This window comes from Melanotaenia boesemani, chromosome 9, assembly GCF_017639745.1.
Source record: "Melanotaenia boesemani isolate fMelBoe1 chromosome 9, fMelBoe1.pri, whole genome shotgun sequence".
In the NCBI taxonomy this organism is placed as follows: domain Eukaryota; kingdom Metazoa; phylum Chordata; class Actinopteri; order Atheriniformes; family Melanotaeniidae; genus Melanotaenia; species Melanotaenia boesemani.
Window position 1 is genome coordinate 2,087,976 of NC_055690.1, and position 21,370 is coordinate 2,109,345.

General features: G+C 45.0%; 1 long non-coding RNA gene across 1 annotated transcript; it reads left to right on the forward strand.

The window, feature by feature from the left end:
• Positions 1-500: 500 nt before the first annotated feature.
• On the forward strand, positions 501-20,633 carry LOC121646208. The gene is made up of 3 exons (XR_006011589.1): positions 501-511; positions 16,183-16,187; positions 20,565-20,633. It is a non-coding gene; the product is annotated as an uncharacterized LOC121646208 (long non-coding RNA).
• The last annotated feature ends 737 nt before the right edge of the window (positions 20,634-21,370 follow it).

The window sequence follows — 21,370 nt, forward strand, 5'->3', positions numbered from 1 at the left end:
GTATATAGTTCATCTTTCAGCTCCAACCACTGCTTTGAACTACATGGTAAAATGTGGCATATTTATTTAACATGCCAGGACAAACAAAAAAGCCTCTTCATGTCCTTTAAGTTCTCAACACCATAGCCCCGCCCCCTGGGAACAGGAAGTCCAACCATTTTAACCCTTTATCCTCTGTATAACTAATTCTAACTCATTTATATCATCCTTCATGAACTCATGGTTGAAAATATGACTGACTTCTTACAGCAGCATGATTAAAATGGCTTTCTGTGATGGTTTAAATCATTTGCCATTATACAGGAAGTGGCACTAACCCTGCTGTCAGTTGACCAATTGAGCTAATATTTTCCTGTTCTCATCAGAGATCCAACCTGAACATTTGTCCTACATTAAAACAAATTTACCACCACCTAGTGGCCACGTGGAATTTTCCTCTTGATGAAATCATGCTCCAGTTTGTGGGAATTCAACACAGTTTGTAAGAAACAAGGTCATGAATGCTTCAGATGTCATCACTGGACAGGCTGAGGTGCAAGTTGATCCTCCCATGAGGAAAATCACCTCTTGATGTAGATAAACTCTGGAAGAATGGGTTTATGGCTGTGGGCGACAGCGGCTGTGTTGCTGGAGGGAGGTTGCGAGGTCATGGGGCGGTGCAATAGGCCGAAGCGGCGCCAGAGGTGCGAGGGCCTCCAACGCTGCTTGCAGCTTTAATTAGGGTCCGAGCCATACAAAGTATGGCGGGGCCCTATTGTTTCTGCTATGTTTATTATTCTCGTTCTCCTAAGCGCTTTGACCCCAAATTTGACCCCCTAAACACCCATGAAAAGTTGTGAAACTTGGCACAGACGTCACGTCCGGCGTAACTCGGATATTATAAGGTCCGCATACACTTCAATGCAAAATTGGCTCAACAGCGCCACCTACAGTCACCAAAAATCACCACATGAATGGGGCCCCGGAAGTCTACTTCAACGTAGGAAGACAAAACTCGGCACACACGTGCACCACCCCGAGTTGACCAAAAAACTCAAAGTAACACCTGTCGCCATGGCAACAGGGCGCCCGCCATCTTGGCGTGTTCGGCCATTTTTTTGCCATTTTTTGCACTTTACACACATCGTATTTGAACGAACTAGTCTGAGGGGATTCGTGCGACTGACTCCAAACTTGGTGGGAAGCTTCCTGACAAGTTGGGGACCAAAAATTGTTCAAATCTTTCTAATAGCAGGAAAGCGTGTTACCGTGGCAACCGACGGAAAAATGACCTTCTCGCCATGAAACACGGTTTGCTCATATCTCCATAGTAAATAGCATGGGAATCTGCACCAAACTTGACAGTATTCATACGTGTGACACCCCAAGTGCAGCAAAGAAGTCAATAGAACAGCCTGTTGCCATGGACAACGGCGTGCCCGCCATCTTGGATTTCACTGCCATTTTAACGAACTAGTCTGAGGAGATTCGTGCGACTGACTCCACACTTGGTGGGAAGCCTTCCTGACAAGTTGGGGAACAAACGCTCCTTCAAATCTTTCTAATAGGAAAAAGCCGTGTAACCGTGGCAACAGACCGAAAAATGCCTCCTCGCCATGAAACACGGTTGGCTCATATCTCCATAGAAATACACGGGATCTTCACCAAACTTCACAGCATTCATACGTGTCCCACCCCAAGTGCAGCAAAGAAGTCAATCGAACACCTGTTGCCATGGCAACAGTGTACCCGCCATCTTGGATTTTACTGCCATTTGAACGAACTAGTCTGAGGGGATTCGGGCGACCGACTCCAAACTTGGTAGGAACGTTCATGACAAGTTGGGGACCAAACGCTATTCAAATCTTTCGAATAGGAGAAAGCGTGTAACCGTGGCAACCGACGGAAAAAGCCTTCTCGCCATGAAACACGGTTTGCTCATATTTCCACAGAAATAGATGGGATCTGCACCAAACTTGACAGGATTCATACTTGTTGGGTCCCTAACGCATTACAACACCTGTTGTCATGGCAACATAGCATGTTAGCTAGCAGAATTAGCATGCAAGCTAAAAATGCTAACTAAGTATATCAACATTTCAGATTTTCAGCTGGGTGTTTTACCATGTTAAATATGATGAGACCAGGTTACCTACCATGCTAGGAAAAGGTGTATGAGACGGGTGGCGGGGTCCAGGCCGCTCGGACCCGATGGATGCCGCTTGCGGCTTTATTAGGGTCCGAGCCATACAAAGTATGGCGGGGCCCTATTGTTTTCCAAATGTTTATTCTCCTCCTTCTAAGCGCCTAAAAGCCATATTTGACCCCCTAAACACCCATGAAAAGTTGTGAAATTCGGCACACACATCAAGCCCCGAGAAAATTTCGATATTCTATGGTCCGCATACACTTCAATGCAAAAATGGCTCAACAGCGCCACCTAGAGACCAAAAAAATCCCCAAATGAATGGGGTCCTGAAAGTCTACTTCGACGTAGGAAGACGAAACTCGGCACACACGTATACCACCCCGAGTCCAGCAAAAAAGTCAATGAAACACCTGTTGCCATGGAAACGGGGTGCCCGCCATCTTGGCGTGTGCGGCCATGTTTTGGCCATTTTTTGCACTTTACACACATCGTATTTTAACGAACTAGTCTGAGGGGATTCGTGCGATTGACTCCAAACTTAGTAGGAAGCCTCCTTACAAGTTGGGGACCAAACGCTATTCAAATCTTTGTAATAGCAGAAAGCGTGTTACCGTGACAACCCACGGAAAATGACCTTCTCGCCATGAAACACGGTTTGCTCATATCTCCATAGAAATACATGGGATCTTCACCAAAGTTCACAGTATTCTTACATGTCACACCCCAAGTGCAGCAAAGAAGTCAATTGAACACCTGTTGCCATGACAACGGCGTGCCCGCCATCTTGGATTTAACTGCCTTTTGAACGAACTAGTCTGAGGAGATTCGTGCAACCGACTCCAAACTTGCTGGGAACCTTCCTGACAAGTTGGGGACCAAACGCTATTCAAATCTTTCTAATAGGAAAAAGCGTGTAACCGTGGCAACCGACGGAAAACGCCTTCTCGCCATGAAACACGGTTTGCTTATATCTCCAGAGGAATAAATGGGAACTGCACCAAACTTGACAGTATTCACACACGTTGGGTCCTTAATGCATTACACCACCTGTTGTCATGGCGACATCGGGTGGCGGGGTCCAGGCAGCTCGGACCCGATGGATGCCGCTTGCGGCTTTAATTATTATACTTTTTCTAAGCATTTCGACGCCAAATTTGACCCCCTAAACACCCGTGAAAAGTTGTGAAATTTGGCACAGACCTCACGCCCGGCGTAACTCGGATATTATAAGGTCCGCATACACTTCAATGCAAAATTGGCTCAACAGCGCCACCTAGAGTCACCAAAAATCACCACATGAATGGGGCCCCGGAAGTCTACTTCAACGTAGGAAGACGAAACTCGGCACACACGTGCACCACCCCGAGTTGACCAAAAAACTCAATGTAACACCTGTCGCCATGGCAATGGGGCGCCCGCCATCTTGGCGTGTACGGCCATTTTTTTCCCATTTTTTGCACTTTACACACATCGTATTTGAACGAACTAGTGTGAGGGGATTCGTGCGACTGACTCCAAACTTGCTGGGAAGCTTCCTGACAAGTTGGGGACCAAAAATTATTCAAATCTTTCTAATAGCAGGAAACGTGTTACCGTGGCAACCGACGGAAAAACGCCTTCTCGCCATGAAACACGGTTTGCTCATATCTCCATAGAAATACGTGGGATCTGCATCAAACTTGACAGTATTCATACATGTGACACCCCAAGTCAAGCAAAGAACTCAATCGAACACCTGTTGCCATGGCAACTGGGTGACCGCCATCTTGGATTTCACTGCCATTTCAACGAACTAGTCTGAGGGGATTTGTGCCACTGACTCCAAACTTGGTGGGAACCTTCCTGACAAGTTGGGGACCAAACGCTATTCAAATCTTTCTAATAGCAGAAAGCGTGTTACCGTGGCAACCGACGGAAAATGACCTTCTCGCCATGAAACACGGTTTGCTCATATCTCCACAGGAATAAATGGGAACTGCACCAAACTTGACAGGATTCATACACGTTGGGTCCTTAACGCATTACACCACCTGTTGTCATGGCGACATCGGGTGACGGGGTCCAGGCCGCTCGGACCCGATGGATGCCGCTTGCGGCTTTAATTCTTCTTCTTCTTCTTAAGAAGATAAGACGCCATGACATCATTAATCTGTATAAATCCCTCAATTTTCATCCAATCAATATGACACTTACACTGATTAATCAGGGGCTGCTCCTGAACAGATACATGTTACTACTTCTGGTCTTGGCCTAAGCCCCGCCCACTTGAAACAGGAAGTGCAATTTTCAGACACCGGGGTCCCTCTCCTCAGGAATGAACCTCACACACTCTACAGTGCTTCAGATCAGGTCAAACCCTTTCATGATACTACAGAAAAAACCCTCAACTTCCTTCCTCAAGCAAAACCATGGCGAATGGCGTCCACCGCCATGAAACAGGAAGTACTTGTAACTGACCCAATGTACTCCTGATCTTCACCAAACACAGCAGGGAGGACAGTGGTCAGGCCTGGAACTGATTCTAATAGACATATGCTGGTTATGTGGCTCTATAGCGCCCCCTATGGTTATATCATTCGCCATGAAACAGGAAGTGGCTCTAGCTCTGCTGTCAGTTGATCAGTTGAGCTGATATTTTCCTGTTCCCATTAGAGTTCCAACCTGAACATGGTTCTACATGAAAACGACTATAGCGCCACCTAGTGGCCACATGGAATTTTCCTCTTGATGAAATCATGCTCCGGTTTGTGGGAATTCAACACAGTTTGTATGAAACAAGGTCATGAATGCTTCAGATCTCATCACTGGACAGGCTGAGGTGCAAGTTGATCCTTTCATGACGAAAATCACCTCTTGATGGAGATAAACTCTAGAAGAATGGGTTTATGGCTGTGGGCAAGAGCGGCTGTGTTACTTGAGGGAGGCTCTTGGCCGATGGGGCAGTGCAATAGGCCGAAGCGGCGCCAGAGGTGCGAGGGCCTCCAACGCTGCTTGCAGCTTTAATTGTCTCTGGTTTCGTTATAGGCTGAAAAGCCATCTTAGGCGTTAAAGCATACTCGTCTGCAAAAGTGGCAGCAGAAGACACATCTGCAACTCGTTGTTCGTTAAGGTGAACCACCAACCTTTCTGGAAGCTGCCTCTTAAATTCTTCTAATAACACAAGTTCCCTAAGTGCTTCGAATGTGTCCACTCCACAGGAGGAACACCACTTGTCAAATAACATGCTTTTTTCACGCGCAAATTCCACATGAGTTCGTGTAACATCTTTTCTGTGTGCTCTAAATTTTTGGCGATATGCTTCTGGTACAAGCTCATATGCCTTCAATACAGCTGCTTTTACAGTGCTATAGTTCTGAGTGTCCAACAGAGGGAGCGAAGAGACCACCTCCTGCGCTTTGCCTGTGAGTCTGCACTGGATTAAGATAGGCCAGCATTCCCGCGGCCACTGTAGCGCAGTTGCTACACGCTCAAAAGCTGAAAAGTAACAATCAACTTCTCTAATCTGAATCTAGCCATCGCGGAGCTACCTTACTGAATCCGGTACAGCTCACAGGTGCAGACAAACCAAACAACTGCAATTGCAGACACAAAACAAGGTATAAAGCCCCTAAATATCCAAAAAAACTCCCGGATGAGCCCCCATTATGTTACGGCTCCTTTGAGTCTAGGGGTTGGAAGAAACCGCAACACAACAAAACCAATAACTACTGGTACAATTTTAAGAATTTATTTACAATAATTGCTCTTTAACATAAGGTGTCCTTTTTCAGGGAACAAACAAAAGTAAATGGAGCCTTTAACAATATTAACTATAAAACGAAAATATGGAAAGGAAACTTAACTATAATGACAAAACCAAAACGATCCAATTCTCAAAAAACAACTACCAACAAAAAGAGGGGACTTCTCCTATTGAGAGGTCCCTATTACTTTACCAAACAATTATCAAACAAAAGAACTCCACGAAAATCAAACTGGTTAAACCTTGTCAAAAGAAAACAACAACCAACCGCTCTGTTGGACGTTCAGAGTTAAGACTCACAAAACACTACAGCAAAGCTCTTACGAGCTCTCACACCAATTTTACAGCTAACTCAACTAACAAGCTTGTACACTATGAACGATGCCCTAGTGACATCGCTCCTGAGGAATGGTAATTCCCTGCTTTTAAACACACACAATTACACTCTGTTCTAAGCTGATGCAGAACAGCTGCCGGCGCTCTGAAGCAGCAGCCAATCCATGGCGCAGAAGGGGAGACACGTCATCCTCGTAGCTTGGGGCAGGTCCTGACAGCCAATCCCGAGCAGTCAAACGGGCGCACCTCCAGTCTCCAGGAGTGACAGGTCCAGCGGCGTATCAGAAACGGCAGGGGCCGTAACAAGTGGCTTTTACTTTGTTATTTTCGACTGGGGCTATTGCAGTATGGTAATTACTTTCTTTTTATGGTTACAAAATGTATTAGAATTATAAGTTGGAATATAAAGGGGTGTGGAAGTCCTGCTAAGAGAGGGAAGCTAATGGCGTATCTTAAGCATCACAAAGCAGATATTGCATTCATTCAAGAGTCTCATTTCGGAGCAGAAGAAGCTATGAAATTGAAATTTAGATGGTGGGGCATGTTTTTCATAGCTCCTTCTCCAGCAGATGTAATGGGGTCACTATATTGATACACAAGAATCTCAACTTTACTTTAATTAAACAAATGAAAGATAGTGAGGGTAGAATGATTTGTCTTCAGGCCAACATAAATGGTAGCAATATTATACTGTGTAATATTTATGCCCCAACTATTGGGCACCCCAATTTCTTTCATGAGGTAAATAAAATACTGGGGGACATGGAGGGGGATATTATCCTTGCAGGAGACTTTAATCAGGTCTGGGACGCCTTTATTGATCGAAGCGTGTTTACCAGCCCATTTAGTGCCTAAAGACAGGGCTGCAATCCATATTGTAGTGTGGGTGGCGCTGACGCTTGATGAGTAATGTGATCCACCTGTGGGGGAAGTGATTGAATACAACGAGGGAGATTGAGAGGAGATAAATGAGAGGTGAGGGAAGAAGGAAGGAGGCTGGAAACGGGTGCAGAAAACTGGAAGAGAAGCTGGTGGATTGTGAACTGGAACTGGAGAAGCGCACCGTGGCGGGTGGGTGCTGTTCGCAGCTTATAGTGCTGCCGGCAGCGAAAACAGCTGAGCAGGGGAGCTTCGTCGCACTGGCTAGGAGGGGAGGCTGGATGCCTCCTTTAGACAGCGATAGGGACCGGGGATTAGAGTGTGCCTTGCCTGCGGGCCTAAGCTCCCTGCGACATCCTGATAATAGCTGCACGAGACGCCGTCCAGCCTGCAGCCGACTTGTCCGACCTGACGCAGAGTCGATGACGCCTTCCTGCCCTGTGGGAAATTCCTGTATCTAGACCCCACGGCGGGGTCTTGTCGTCAGACAGGGGGAGGATAAGTCTGATTCTTTTAACCATACCTTATTTTTATGTGTGTTAGTCTATTGGATATCCAAGTGATGTATTTTGATTATTTTGAGTCTTTTAGGATTTATTAATTCACATCGTCTGAGTCGGCGAGTAGTCAAAAGAGGCAGCTAAACTGGATGAGCAGCGCTTTTCTTCCCCCTAGGGTTATTTTATTGGCTTGCTCATGGTTGTAGTGGCTCTTCTTGGGGTGGTGTGGGAGTGAATGCCCTGATTTGCAGTGTACTGCTGGCAGAAAGCCTTGTGTGCCGTGCCTTTTTGAGGGTGTGTGACCTGCTTTCTTTTTCTGTGCAGAGTTGGTGTACGGGACAGCGGAGGAGCTGCCTAGCCTGTTGAAGTGCCTGTGCTGACCCGCCAGCCCGGACGTCTTATGATAGATTTTGGTTTTGTTATGTTTAAATAAACTTTTGTAGTTAGTTATTCCAAGTGGGTTGTGGTGAGTGCTCCCTTTGCCTCTGAAACCGGACCAGACCGGATAAACAAAGGTGGTGGCAGCGGGAATATTAAATACTAGAGAAAAATTACTACAATATGTTAAGTGAGGATAACGGTCTTGTAGATATCTGGCGGCTAACAAATCCACCTCCATAGCTCCTTCTCCAGGAGACGTAATGGGGTCACTATATTGATACACAAGAATCTCAACTTTACTTTAATTAAACAAATGAAAGATAGTGAGGGTAGAATGATTTGTCTTCAGGCCAACATAAATGGTAGCAATATTATACTGTGTAATATTTATGCGCCAACTATTGGGAACCCCAATTTCTTTCATGAGGTAAATAAAATACTGGGGGACATGGAGGGGGATATTATCCTTGCAGGAGACTTTAATCAGGTCTGGGACGCCTTATTGATCGAAGCGTGTTTACCAGCCCATTAGTGCCTAAAGACAGGGCTGCAATCCATATGTTAAGTGAGGATAACGGTCTTGTAGATATCTGGCGGCTAACAAATCCACGCGAAAGACAGTATACTTTTTTCTCGCACTGTCATAAATCCTACTCGAGAATTGACATGTTCTTGATATCAAACAACATTGCTAAACAAGTTGCGTATTGCAAAATTAATGCAATAGCTCTGTCTGACCATGCCACTATAGAGCTGGGGATCGATATAAATAACGACACAGAGAAGAGAGGGAGATGGCGACTAAACACGTCATTGTTGCATGATGAGACATTTACAGCATCTAGAAAAGAAGATCTTTTGTCCTTTTTAGACATAAATACGGGCAGTGTCGACAGAAGGTCGACTGAATGGGAAGCGTCAAAAGCATACATTAGGGGAAAAATCATAGCATATGCATCTAAAAAGAAGGAGGATATAGGCAAAATCAAAGAATTAGAGACTCAAATTACAGTGCGCGAAAGGGAACTGGCACAGCATTTTTCGGATCAGTCATATCAGAACATTTGTAAACTCAAATTTGAACTTCAGGAAAAATATAACAAGAAGGTAGAATACGCTTTATTTAGGTTGGGGATATCCTTTTATGAAGAAGGGGGAAAAACGGGCAAACTGATGGCCAGACAATTAAAACAACGGAATTCCAGCAACTTCATCGCAGCCATTAGAAAAGGGTGTACAACAATGACGGCAACCAAAGAAATGAATAAAGTTTTACAACAATATGAGGCATTGTACACCTCAGACATAAATCCCAAACAGGAAGAAATGACAGTTTTTTTTTTTTACCAATTTGAATCTACCTAAATTGACTCCTGAACAGGCGGACCTATTAGTTGGTCCTATGACAGAGACTGAAATTAGGAAATCCATAATCTAGTATGAAAAATGGGAAATTGCCCGGGTTAGACGGGCTTCCCGTTGAGTATTATAAGCAATTCTTGGACATCCTGGTTCCAGTGCTAAAGGAGGTATATAATGAAGTGTATACTTTACAGTCCCTACCCCCTACTTTTGGTGAAGCCCTGATATCTGTTCTACCAAAGAAGGATAAGGAACCTTTGCAACCCTCTAATTACAGACCCATTAGCTTACTCAATGTAGACTGCAAGATTTTAACTAAGATCTTAGCAACTCGCTTAGAGAAAGTATTACCGGTTCTCATACACCCAGACCAAGTGGGCTTAATGAAAAATAGATCATGGACAGACAACATGAGGAGATTGATACACCTAATTAGCATTAACAGGGAAAAAAATAGTCCAATGGTTGCTCTTTCCCTCGACGCGGAGAAGGCTTTTGACCGTGTTCAGTGGGATTTTCTTTTTGCAGCACTGTCAAATTTTGGGTTTAATAACCACTTTATTACATGGGTTAAAACACTATATAACAGCCTCAGGGTGTCAGTCATAACCAACGGTGTAATATCGCCCTTCTTCAGTCTTAAAAGGGGCACGAGGCAGAGTTGCCCTCTTTCGCCTCTGCTTTTTAACATCTCGCTGGAACCGCTGGCTGTTGCTATAAGGGCGAACGCAGACATAGAGGGGGGTGGCAAACAACATAAATTGCTACTGTATGCGGATGACATATTGGTCCTGTTAAAAGACCCAGATTACTCAACACCACATTTAATGGAAACAATACAATCATACTCAAATGTTTCAGGTTACAAAATTAACTGGACGAAATCTGAGGCCATGCCAATCACAGGGTTTTGTATTGGAAATACAATGACAAAATTCGGCTTTAAATGGATTCCTCAGGGAATGAAATATTTAGGAATTTCAATAAGCAGGGAAATAGAAGAAATGCCTGTGTTAAATTTTGAACCGATTCTACAAAAAATAAAGACTAACCTGGACAAGTGGGAAAAGATCAAACTTACACTGTGGGGAAAGGTGAATGTAATTAAAATGGTTGTGTCTCCACAGTTCAATTATACCTTAATGATGCTACCTGTCATTGTTCCCCCTGCAATATTTAGTCAATATGACACATTGATTAAAGAGTTTCTGTGGGAAAGGAAAAGACCCAGAATTAAGCTGGCTAAATTATGTGCACCTAGAGACAAGGGAGGTTAGGGGTTACCGGATCCAAGATTATATTATATTTCTTTTGAGATGGCAAAACTAGCTAAACTTTGGATGGGACAGTATGAATTGGATTGGACTATTACTGAAAAATATTTATCCTCCCCCTTCACACCTATTGAGTGCCTCTCTGAGTGCGGGTAGAACTACAAACCCTGTCATGTTACACTCACGGGACGTCTGGACAAAAGTGCACAGGTTGATTGGGTTGTCACATTGTAAACAGTTGTATTCCTCCCCATGGCAAAACCCTTTAATTAGCATTGGGACAACACCAGTTTACTGGAAGGGCTGGCATAACCATGGTATATGTACGCTGGATAATCTCTATGATGGTGTAGTGTTTATGTCATACAATGAACTGCTGAAGAAATACAACCGGACTGGAAAGGAAAATTTCTGGAAATACCTGCAGATCAGGAACTGTGTCAAGTCACTCAAACAGCAAAATGAAGAAAACCTCATTCTGGATTACTTCGCAAGGCCACCTCATCATCATCGCGCTTCCACTTTTTACAGAACAATCAGCTAAGCCATCAGCAGTGACTGTAAAAATTTAAAGGTTTTGTGGGAAAAGGACATTGGGTGTGTGTTCGGTGATGAGGAATGGATGAAAATTGTTTCACAGACTGGAAAATACATAAGGGAATGTAAAGGTAAATTTACACAGTACAAAATTATGCAGAGATATTACTGGACACCAGTGAGACTGAACAGAATGGGTCTTAAAAGTGACTTTATGTGCTGGAAATGTCAAAAGGATGTAGGTACACTGATACATTGTCTGTGGGAATGTCCATTTATAAGACCCCTGTGGTTGATTATTGTACGAATCCTGAGTGATTGGTTGGGTGAAACAGTGCCACTCTGTCCAAGACTCTGTTTGCTTGGTGACAGAGGACGGATGTCTCATATATCAAAAGGGAAGTTTTCCGTTATTATAATTGGGATCTCTGTAGCAGCCAGGGTTATCCTTAAGCACTGGAAAACTCCAAAACCCCCACAAGTTAAGGAATGGGTCAACCTGATGGTTAAAATGGCCTCATATGAGTGTATGCTCTACAAATTAAGTAGCAGGGACAACACTATTGCACCGGTCTGGGGACCATTTTGGTCTTACATTACTTTAAGAGCCACCCAACAGGATGACTCCTGAAGGCTCCCTTACTGATGACTGTCTCATGTTTTTGTATCTGGTAGGTACTGTCACACCCCATGTTTGTTTGTTTATTTATTTACTTATTTATTTATGTTCACTTATGTTTTATATATTTGTCTTATTTTATACGCGATAGCCCCTCATATGTCAAGGTCAATTTATGTCAACCTCTCCAATGTTAAAAGATGTTTAACAGAATGTTTTGTTACTCTGTCATGTAAAAAATGTTAATAAAAAAAAAAAAAATCAATAAATCTGTTTTCTAAGAGCTCAGAGGTCAGGTTTAACAAAGTGTTAAATGTAGCAACAGATAAAATTAAATTCAAGTAAATCAACTTGAAACTAAAACAATAATTTAAGAAACAACAAACTTGCAGAGCATCAAGCAATAAATGAATGAAGTCGGAAAAGTGACAAAAATAACACTAAGGTAAAAAAAACATGGTTTATTTAAAAAGATGAATAATTTGAAACGGTTTTGGTGATAAAGAATCATCTAGTAGCTGGTTAGATGAATCCGATCAAACAGGTGAACATGTCTCCCGTTCCCACTCTTTCCTATAATGGATGAAAGTGTGTATGTGTGTGTGAGCTGGTGGGCGGACGTCACCACAGCAGCTTGTTTTACATCTGTTCTGTGTGTTTGTGTCTACAGGTGAACTCTCTGCCAGTTCTCTGGCTCGTTGATGGGCAGCTAGTGGTCCCTCCTGGATACCTGTAAGTAAAAGACAAATCCTGATCAATGTTTAACATCAGCAGCTGAGCCTCTGTTTGTATGTCCACACTGTCTTCCTGCTGTTAAATGTGTGTGTCTGTCTCTGCAGGATGCCGGTGCACGACCCCCGCCACGCTGCAACCACCCAGAGCGCCTGCTGCTCACAGTAAGTTTTCAGTGGATGCTTTCACTCCAGATCTTCTTTTTTTCTCTCCTGATCTGTGCCAGTGGCCCAGGTTTCTGCTTTGTTGCCTCAATATTTGTGTCCCATGGAAAGTTAAGGTTCTTGAGATTGGAAGGATGTATACCGGGGCTATTCAATTCGGTCCTACGAGGGCCGCAATCCAGCAGGTTTTCCATAAATCCCTGTTTCAACACACCTGACTCAAATTAATTAGTCATTGTGCAGAACTTGGTTGGCTGTTAGATCCATTAATTTGATGCAGGTGTGTTGAAACAGGGATGTATGGAAAACCTGCTGGATTGCAGCCCTCGTAGGACCGAATTGAATAGCACTGATGTATACCATTCCAGGCTAAAATCATAAAAACAGATTGATTTTATACGTTTATTTTCGACCAGTCACCAATGCAATGTATCTGGGAAGCCATGCTGTTCCCCAGTAGCAAATGATGCTGTAACAAAAGGGGTCCTGTTACATCAACAAGGGTCCAGTAAAAGTAGTCCAGTAAAATAGTTGGTCCACAACAAGTCTTTTATCCATAAAAACTCATTGTAAGCGAAACCTGAAGGATTTTAAGGTGTACTTTTTTCCTTACTGTGAGTCACAATGGAAACACGACTTCTCCTCTGATTGGTTTTTATTCTGTTTTGTGGCTGCAGGAAGAGGAAGCGAGATGACCACAGCGCGCCGCCATACGTTAAGAAGCCACCCAACGCCTTCATGCTCTTTCTGAAGGAGCAGAGGGTGAGTGTGGTGGCTGAACTTGGCCACACCGGGAGCCAGTGAACACCGTCTTGGGGGAGAGAGTAAGTAAACTTGATCTGCTAAGCATCCTGTGTTGATGCTGGTTTCTGATCTGAGAGGCTGACAGTACTTTGTGGTCTGTCCACAGTGGAAGTCCTTGTCCACTGAGCAGCAGCCAAGTACTACCAGGAGGCCGACGCAGCCAGGCGCCGCCATGAGCAGCAGCACCCCCAGTGGTCCAGCAGGGACAACTACGTACGTACGCTGTGCTCAGACATGATCACCTCACTGCACTGATGCTGATGAAACAGTGACAGCAAAGAGTTTCTATCAGCTGGTATCAGAGGAAAAATCAAATGTCTCTTTTTCACTTTTTAGGGCCAGAAGAGGAAGAGGAGGCGTCAGGGGAGCACAGCTTCCAGCAGCTCTGGAGGTAACACAAGACTTCACAGCATGTGTCCCATAGGTCCAAAGGTCCCAGATTGTTAAAACGTTATTGTTGAACAACAGAGACACACGTTGAAGAAATCAGCTGACTGAAACTTTAAGATGAAGATCACAGTCAGGGTTAGAATTAAAATCTTTCTTGAAGTTGTCTCAGAAGGCTGATGGTGTTTTTGTATTTGTGTTGCAGCTTCCTCTTCTCAGCCTGAGGGAGGGTCTGCAGCACCAGCCTCTGATGTCTGAGGTAAGCCCCACCTCCTGGTGGATCCTGCTAGGTCCTCCACTACTTCACCACCCCGAGCCCAGACAGAGTCCACCCATTCAGCATTATACTGATTTTTGGCCCTTAAATCCTTAAAGATAGCCAGTCAGTTAGTTCCTCTGAATGGCAGGAACCTTGGAGTCATTCTTGACCAGGATTAGTTCTTTAGTTCTCACATCAAACACGTCTCTAGAGCAGCTATCTTTCATTTAGCATGCCATGCCATGCCATGCTATTTTTATTTATATAGCACTTTTAAAGAGTGCTACACAACAGGTAAAACACAGGACAGAAATAAAACACACTCTACAATTAAAAACTATATAAACGCTAAAAACATAGAAGATACAAACAAACTGAACGGACGGTAAAAGTAACGTCAACCTCTCATTGAGTTAAAAGCCAAGAAATAAAAGTGTGATTTCAAACTACATCTAAAAACATCAACTGAGGAAGCTCGTTCCAGAGCTTTGGGGCCACAACAGAAAACCTTCTCAGTTTCCAGCAACATCTGCTCAGCTGACTGCAGGGAACAAGGAAAGGTGTAGGTGCAGCAAGTTGGACAAAGATGAGGGCGCAAAACCATAAAAACACATAAAATTTCTTGACCTAGAATGGGTGGCAGGGCTTTTAGTTTTCATCCCGCTTTCTGTCTTTTTGGGGACAAAATGCTGACACACTTTCTGTTTTTAAGACAAAACTAAAAGTTGGCGTCCTTGATGAAGCTAATGTGTAATTTATTAACCTGATAATCAAATAATTTATCATAACATTTAAAATTCACTGAAACTGTTTAATCATTGATGTTTCTTCTCTCTTGTGGGCAGACGAGTGGCCGTGGTCTTCCAGTGTGGTCCCAGAACGTAGACCAGAAGTTCTGGGACAAACAGACTGAAATCCTCCTCAGAGCCTCTTCATCCATTTTTTATTTCAATTTCATGATTAACTTTTGTATATAGTTCTGTTTATAGTTCCATGTAAATAGTTACATTTAAGGTTTAATGGTTGTTTTTCTCTTGTTTTTGTTGCTCTACAGTGCTGACCACCCAACTGTAGAACATCCACCTTACATCTCCACCTGCAGCCAATAACATCAGCTTGTGTTAACATCCACCTTGAAGTCTCCACCTGCAGCCAACAACATCGGCTTGTGTTAACATCCACCTCATGTCTCCACCTACAGCCAACAACATCGGCTTGTGTTAACATCCACCTCAAGTCTCCACCTGCAGCCAACAACATCGGCTTCTGTTAACATCCACCTCAAGTCCCCACCTACAGGCAACAACATCGGCTTGTTTTAACATCCACCTCATGTCTCCACCTATAGCCAACAACATTGGCTTGTGTTAACATCCACCTCTGTCTCCACCTGCAGCCAATAACATCAGCTTTCTGTGTCCACCTGCAGCCACCAACATTGGCTGGCTGCCTCCACCTGCAGCCAATAACATCAGCTTGCTGCCTCCACCTGCAGCCAACAACACCGGCTTACTGCCTCCACCTGCAGCATCCACATGCAGCCAACAACATCGGCTTCTGTCTTCACCTACAGAGAACAGCATCAGCGTTCTGCCTCCACCTGCAGACACTACCATCGGCTTGCTGCCTCCACCGGCAGACTCAACCATTGGCTTTCTTCCTCAACCTGTAGCCAACAATATCAGCTTGCTGTCTCCACCTACAGCCAACAACATCAGCTTTCTGCCTCCACCTGCAGCCAACAACAACGGCGTTCTTCCTCCACCTACACCCAAAAACATCGGCTTTCTGCCTCCACCTGCAGCCAACAACATTGGCTACCTACCTCCACCTGCAGCCAACAACATCGGCTTGCTGCCACCACCTGCAGCCAAAAACATCGGCTTTCTGCCTCCACCTGCAGCCAACAACATTGGCTTTGAAGTAGGGTGAAGCAGGGTGAAGGAGGATAAAGTGGGTTCAAGTAGAGTGCAGCAGGAACAAGCAGGGTGAAGTAGGTTTAAGTAGGGTGAAGCAGGGTGAAGCAGGATAAGGCAGAGTGATGCAGGATGAAGTAGGGTGAAGCAGGGTGAAGCAAGTTCAAGTAAGGTGAAGCCGGGCCAAGCTGAGTAAAATTGGATGAAGCAGGTTAAGGTAGGGTGAAGCAGGTTCAAGTAGGGTGAAGCAGGGTGAAGCAGGACCAAGCAGAGTGAAATAGGATGAAGCAGGTTCAATTAGGGTGAAGCAGGGTGAAGGAGGATGAAATTGGTTAAAGTAGGGTGAAGCAGGTTCAAGCACGTTCAAGTAAGGTGAAGCAGGGTGAAGGAAGATGAAATTGGTTATAGTAGGGTGAAGCAGGGTGAAGGAGGATAAAGTGGGTTCAAGTAGAGTGCAGCAGGAACAAGCAGGGTGAAGTAGGTTTAAGTAGGGTGAAGCAGGGTGAAGCAGGATAAGGCAGAGTGATGCAGGATGAAGTAGGGTGAAGCAGGGTGAAGCAAGTTCAAGTAAGGTGAAGCCGGGCCAAGCTGAGTAAAATTGGATGAAGCAGGTTAAGGTAGGGTGAAGCAGGTTCAAGTAGGGTGAAGCAGGGTGAAGCAGGACCAAGCAGAGTGAAATAGGATGAAGCAGGTTCAATTAGGGTGAAGCAGGGTGAAGGAGGATGAAATTGGTTAAAGTAGGGTGAAGCAGGTTCAAGCACGTTCAAGTAAGGTGAAGCAGGGTGAAGGAAGATGAAATTGGTTATAGTAGGGTGAAGCAGGACCAAGCAGGGTGAAACAGGATGAAGCAGGATGAAGCAGCATGAAGTAGGGTGAAGCAAGAAAAAGCAGGGTGAAGCAGGACCAAGCCGAGTGAAATAGCATGAAGCAGGTTTAAGTAGGGTGAAGCAGGTTCAAGTAGAGTGAAGCAGAGTGAAGCAGGACCAAGCAGAGTGAAATAGGATGAAGCAGGTTCAATTAGGGTGAAGCAGGGCGAAGGAGGATAAAGTAGGGTGATGCAGGATGACGTAAGGTGAAGCAGGGTGAAGCAGGATAAAGTAGGTTCAAGTAGGGTGCAGCAGGACCAAGCAGGGTGAAACAGGATGAAGCAGCATGAAGTAGGGTGAAGCAGGAAAAAGCAGGGTGAAGCAGGACCAAGCAGAGTGAAATAGGATGAAGCACGTTCAATTAGGGTGAAGCAGGGTGAAGGAGGATAAAGTAGGGTGATGCAGGATGAAGTAAGGTGAAGCAGGGTGAAGCTGGATAAAGTAGGTTCAAGTAGGGTGAAGCAGGACCAAGCCAAGTGAAATAGGATGAAGCAGGTTTAAGTAGGGTGAAGCAGGACCAAGCAGAGTGAAATAGGATGAAGCAGGTTCAATTAGTGTGAAGCAGGGTGAAGGAGGATAAAGTAGGGTGATGCAGGATGAAGCAAGGTGAAGCAGGGTGAAGCAGGACCAAGCAGAGTGAAATAGGATGAAGCAGGTTCAATTAGGGTGAAGCAGGGTGAAGGAGGATAAAGTAGGGTGAATTAGGGTGAAATAGGATGAAGAAGGATGAAGCAAGTTTTTTATTTCACTCTGCTTGGTCCTGCTTCACCCTACTTCATCCTGCATCACCCTGCCTTACCTTGCTTCACTCTACTTGAACCTACTTCATCCTGCTTCACCCTGCCTTATACTGCTTCACCCTACTTAAACCTGCTTCATCCTATTTCACTCGGCTTGGTCCTGCTTCACCCTGCTTCACCCTACTTGAACCTGCTTCATCCTGCTTTTTCCTGCTTCACCCCACTTCATGCTGCTTCATCCTGTTTCACCCTAATTCACCCTGCTTCACCCTAATTAAACCTGCTTCATCCTATTTCACTCTGCTTCACCCTCCTTCACCCTACTTGAACCTGCTTCACCCTACCTAAACCTCCTTCATCCAATTTCACTCAGCTTGGTCCTGCTTCACCCTGCTTCACCTTACTTGAACCTGCTTCACCCTGCTTCACCCTACTTCACCCTACTTCATCCTGTTTCACCCTACTTCATCCTGCTTCATCCTTTTTCACCCTGCTTCACCCTACTTAATCCTGCTTCACCCTGCTGCACCCTACTTGAAACTACTTTATCCTGCTTTACCTTACTTCATCCTGCATCACCTTACTTTATCCTCCTTCACCCTGCTTCACCCTAATTGAACCTGCTTCATCCTATTTCACTCTGCTTGGTCCTGCTTCACTCTGCTTCACCCTGCTTCACCCTACTTGAACCTGCTTCACCCTACTTAAACCTGCTTCATCCTATTTCACTCGGCTTGGTCCTGCTTCACCCTGCTTCACCCTGCTTCATGCTGCTTCATCCTGCTTCATCCTGTTTCACCCTGCTTGGTCCTGCTGCACCCTACTTGAACCTACTTCATCCTGCTTCACCCTGCTTCACCTTACTTCATCCTGCATCACCCTACTTTATCCTCCTTCACCCTGCTTCACCCTAATTAAACCTGCTTCATCCTATTTCACTCTGCTTGGTCCTGCTTCACTCTGCTTTTTCCTGCTTCACCCTACTTCATGCTGCTTTAACCTGCTTCATCCTGTTTCACCCTAATTCACCTTACTTTATCCTCCTTCACCCTGCTTCACCCTAATTGAACCTGCTTCATCCTATTTCACTCTGCTTGGTCCTGCTTCACTCTGCTTCACCCTGCTTCACCCTACCTAAACCTGCTTCATCCAATTTCACTCAGCTTGGTCCTGCTTTACCCTGCTTCACCTTACTTGAACCTGCTTGAACCTGCTTCACCCTACTTTATCCTGCATCACTCTGCCTTATCCTGCTTCACCCTACTTGAACCTACTTCATCCTACCTCACCCTGCTTTATCCTGCTTCACCCTACTTGATCCTGCTTCTACCTACTTCATTCTGCTTCACCCTACTTCACCCTGCTCCATCCTGTTTCACCCTGCTTCACCCTACCTCATCCTGTTTCACCCTACTTCAGCCTGCATCACCCTGCCTTATCCTGCTTCACCCTACTTCATGCTGCTTCATCCTGCTTCATCCTGTTTCACCCTGCTTGGTCCTGCTGCACCCTACTTGAACCTACTTCATCCTGCTTCACCCTGCTTCACCTTACTTCATCCTGCATCACCCTACTTTATCCTCCTTCACCCTGCTTCACCCTAATTAAACCTGCTTCATCCTATTTCACTCTGCTTGGTCCTGCTTCACTCTGCTTTTTCCTGCTTCACCCTACTTCATGCTGCTTTAACCTGCTTCATCCTGTTTCACCCTAATTCACCTTACGTTATCCTCCTTCACCCTGCTTCACCCTAATTGAACCTGCTTCATCCTATTTCACTCTGCTTGGTCCTGCTTCACTCTGCTTCACCCTGCTTCACCCTACCTAAACCTGCTTCATCCAATTTCACTCAGCTTGGTCCTGCTTTACCCTGCTTCACCTTACTTGAACCTGCTTGAACCTGCTTCACCCTACTTTATCCTGCATCACTCTGCCTTATCCTGCTTCACCCTACTTGAACCTACTTCATCCTACCTCACCCTGCTTTATCCTGCTTCACCCTACTTGATCCTGCTTCTACCTACTTCATTCTGCTTCACCCTACTTCACCCTGCTCCATCCTGTTTCACCCTGCTTCACCCTACCTCATCCTGTTTCACCCTACTTCAGCCTGCATCACCCTGCCTTATCCTGCTTCACTCTGCTTCACCCTACTTGAACCTACTTCATACTGCTTCACCCTGCCTTATCCTGCTTCACCAAGCACCACACTACCTAAAACCTGCTTCACCCTGCCTGATCCTGCTTCTCTCTGCTTCACCCTACTTGGTCCCCTTTCACGCTGCTTCACCCTACTTCATCCTGCTTCACCCTGCCTTATCCTACTTCACCCTGCTTCATACTACTTGGTCCTTCTTCACCCTGCCTTATCCTGCTTCACACTACTTCATCCTGCTTCACCCTGCTTGTTCCTGCTTCACCTTGCTTTATCCTGCTTCACCCTACTTCATCCTGCTTCAACCTGCTTCACCCTACTTGAACCTTCTTCTTCCTATATTCACTCGGCATGGTCCTGCTTCACCCTATTTGAACCCGCTTCACGCTGCTTCACCCTACTTCTTCCTGCTTCACCTTGCTTCACCTTACTTCATCCTGCTTCACCCTGCCTTATCCTGCTTCACTCTGCTTCACCCTACTTAGTCCTGCTTCATCCTGCTTTTTCCTGCTTGACACTACCTGAACCTGCATCAACCTACTTCACCCTTCTTGTTCCTGCTTCACCCTGCCTTATCCTGCTTCACCCTACTTCACCCTGCTTGATCCTGCTTCACCCTGCTTCACCCTACTTCATCCTGCATCACCCTGCCTTATCATGCTTCACTCTGCTTCACCCTACTTCATCCTGCTTCAGCCTGCCTTACCCTGATTCAACATGCTCAAAAGGAGAGAAATCAGTTAAAAAAAAAGTCCAATTTAAACAGGAACATGTCACTTACAGCGAAGCTTTGATCAGCACCTCCCTCATCAACTAGAAGACGGACAAGGATTTTTGGTGGAGACAGAAAGCCCATGTTATTGGCTGCAGGTGGAGACAGAAAGCTGATGTTGTTGGCTGCAGGTGGAGACTTGAGGTGGATGTTAACACAAGCCGATGTTGTTGGCTGTAGATGGAGACTTCAAGGTGGATGTCAACACAAGCTGATGTTATTGGCTGCAGGTGGAGATGTAAGGTGGATGTTCTACAGTTGGGTGGTCAGCACTGTAGAGCAACAAAAACAAGAGAAAAACAACCATTAAACCTTAAATGTAACTATTTACATGGAACTATAAACAGAACTATATACAAAAGTTAATCATGAAATTGAAATAAAAAATGGATGAAGAGGCTCTGAGGAGGATTTCAGTCTGTTTGTCCCAGAACTTCTGGTCTACGTTCTGGGACCACACTGGAAGACCACGGCCACTCGTCTGCCCACAAGAGAGAAGAAACATCAATGATTAAACAGTTTCAGTGAATTTTAAATGTTATGATAAATTATTTGATTATCAGGTTAATAAATTACACATTAGCTTCATCAAGGACGCCAACTTTTAGTTTTGTCTTAAAAACAGAAAGTGTGTCAGCATTTTGTCCCCAAAAAGACAGAAAGCGGGATGAAAACTAAAAGCCCTGCCACCCATTCTAGGTCAAGAAATTTTATGTGTTTTTATGGTTTTGCGCCCTCATCTTTGTCCAACTTGCTGCACCTACACCTTTCCTTGTTCCCTGCAGTCAGCTGAGCAGATGTTGCTGGAAACTGAGAA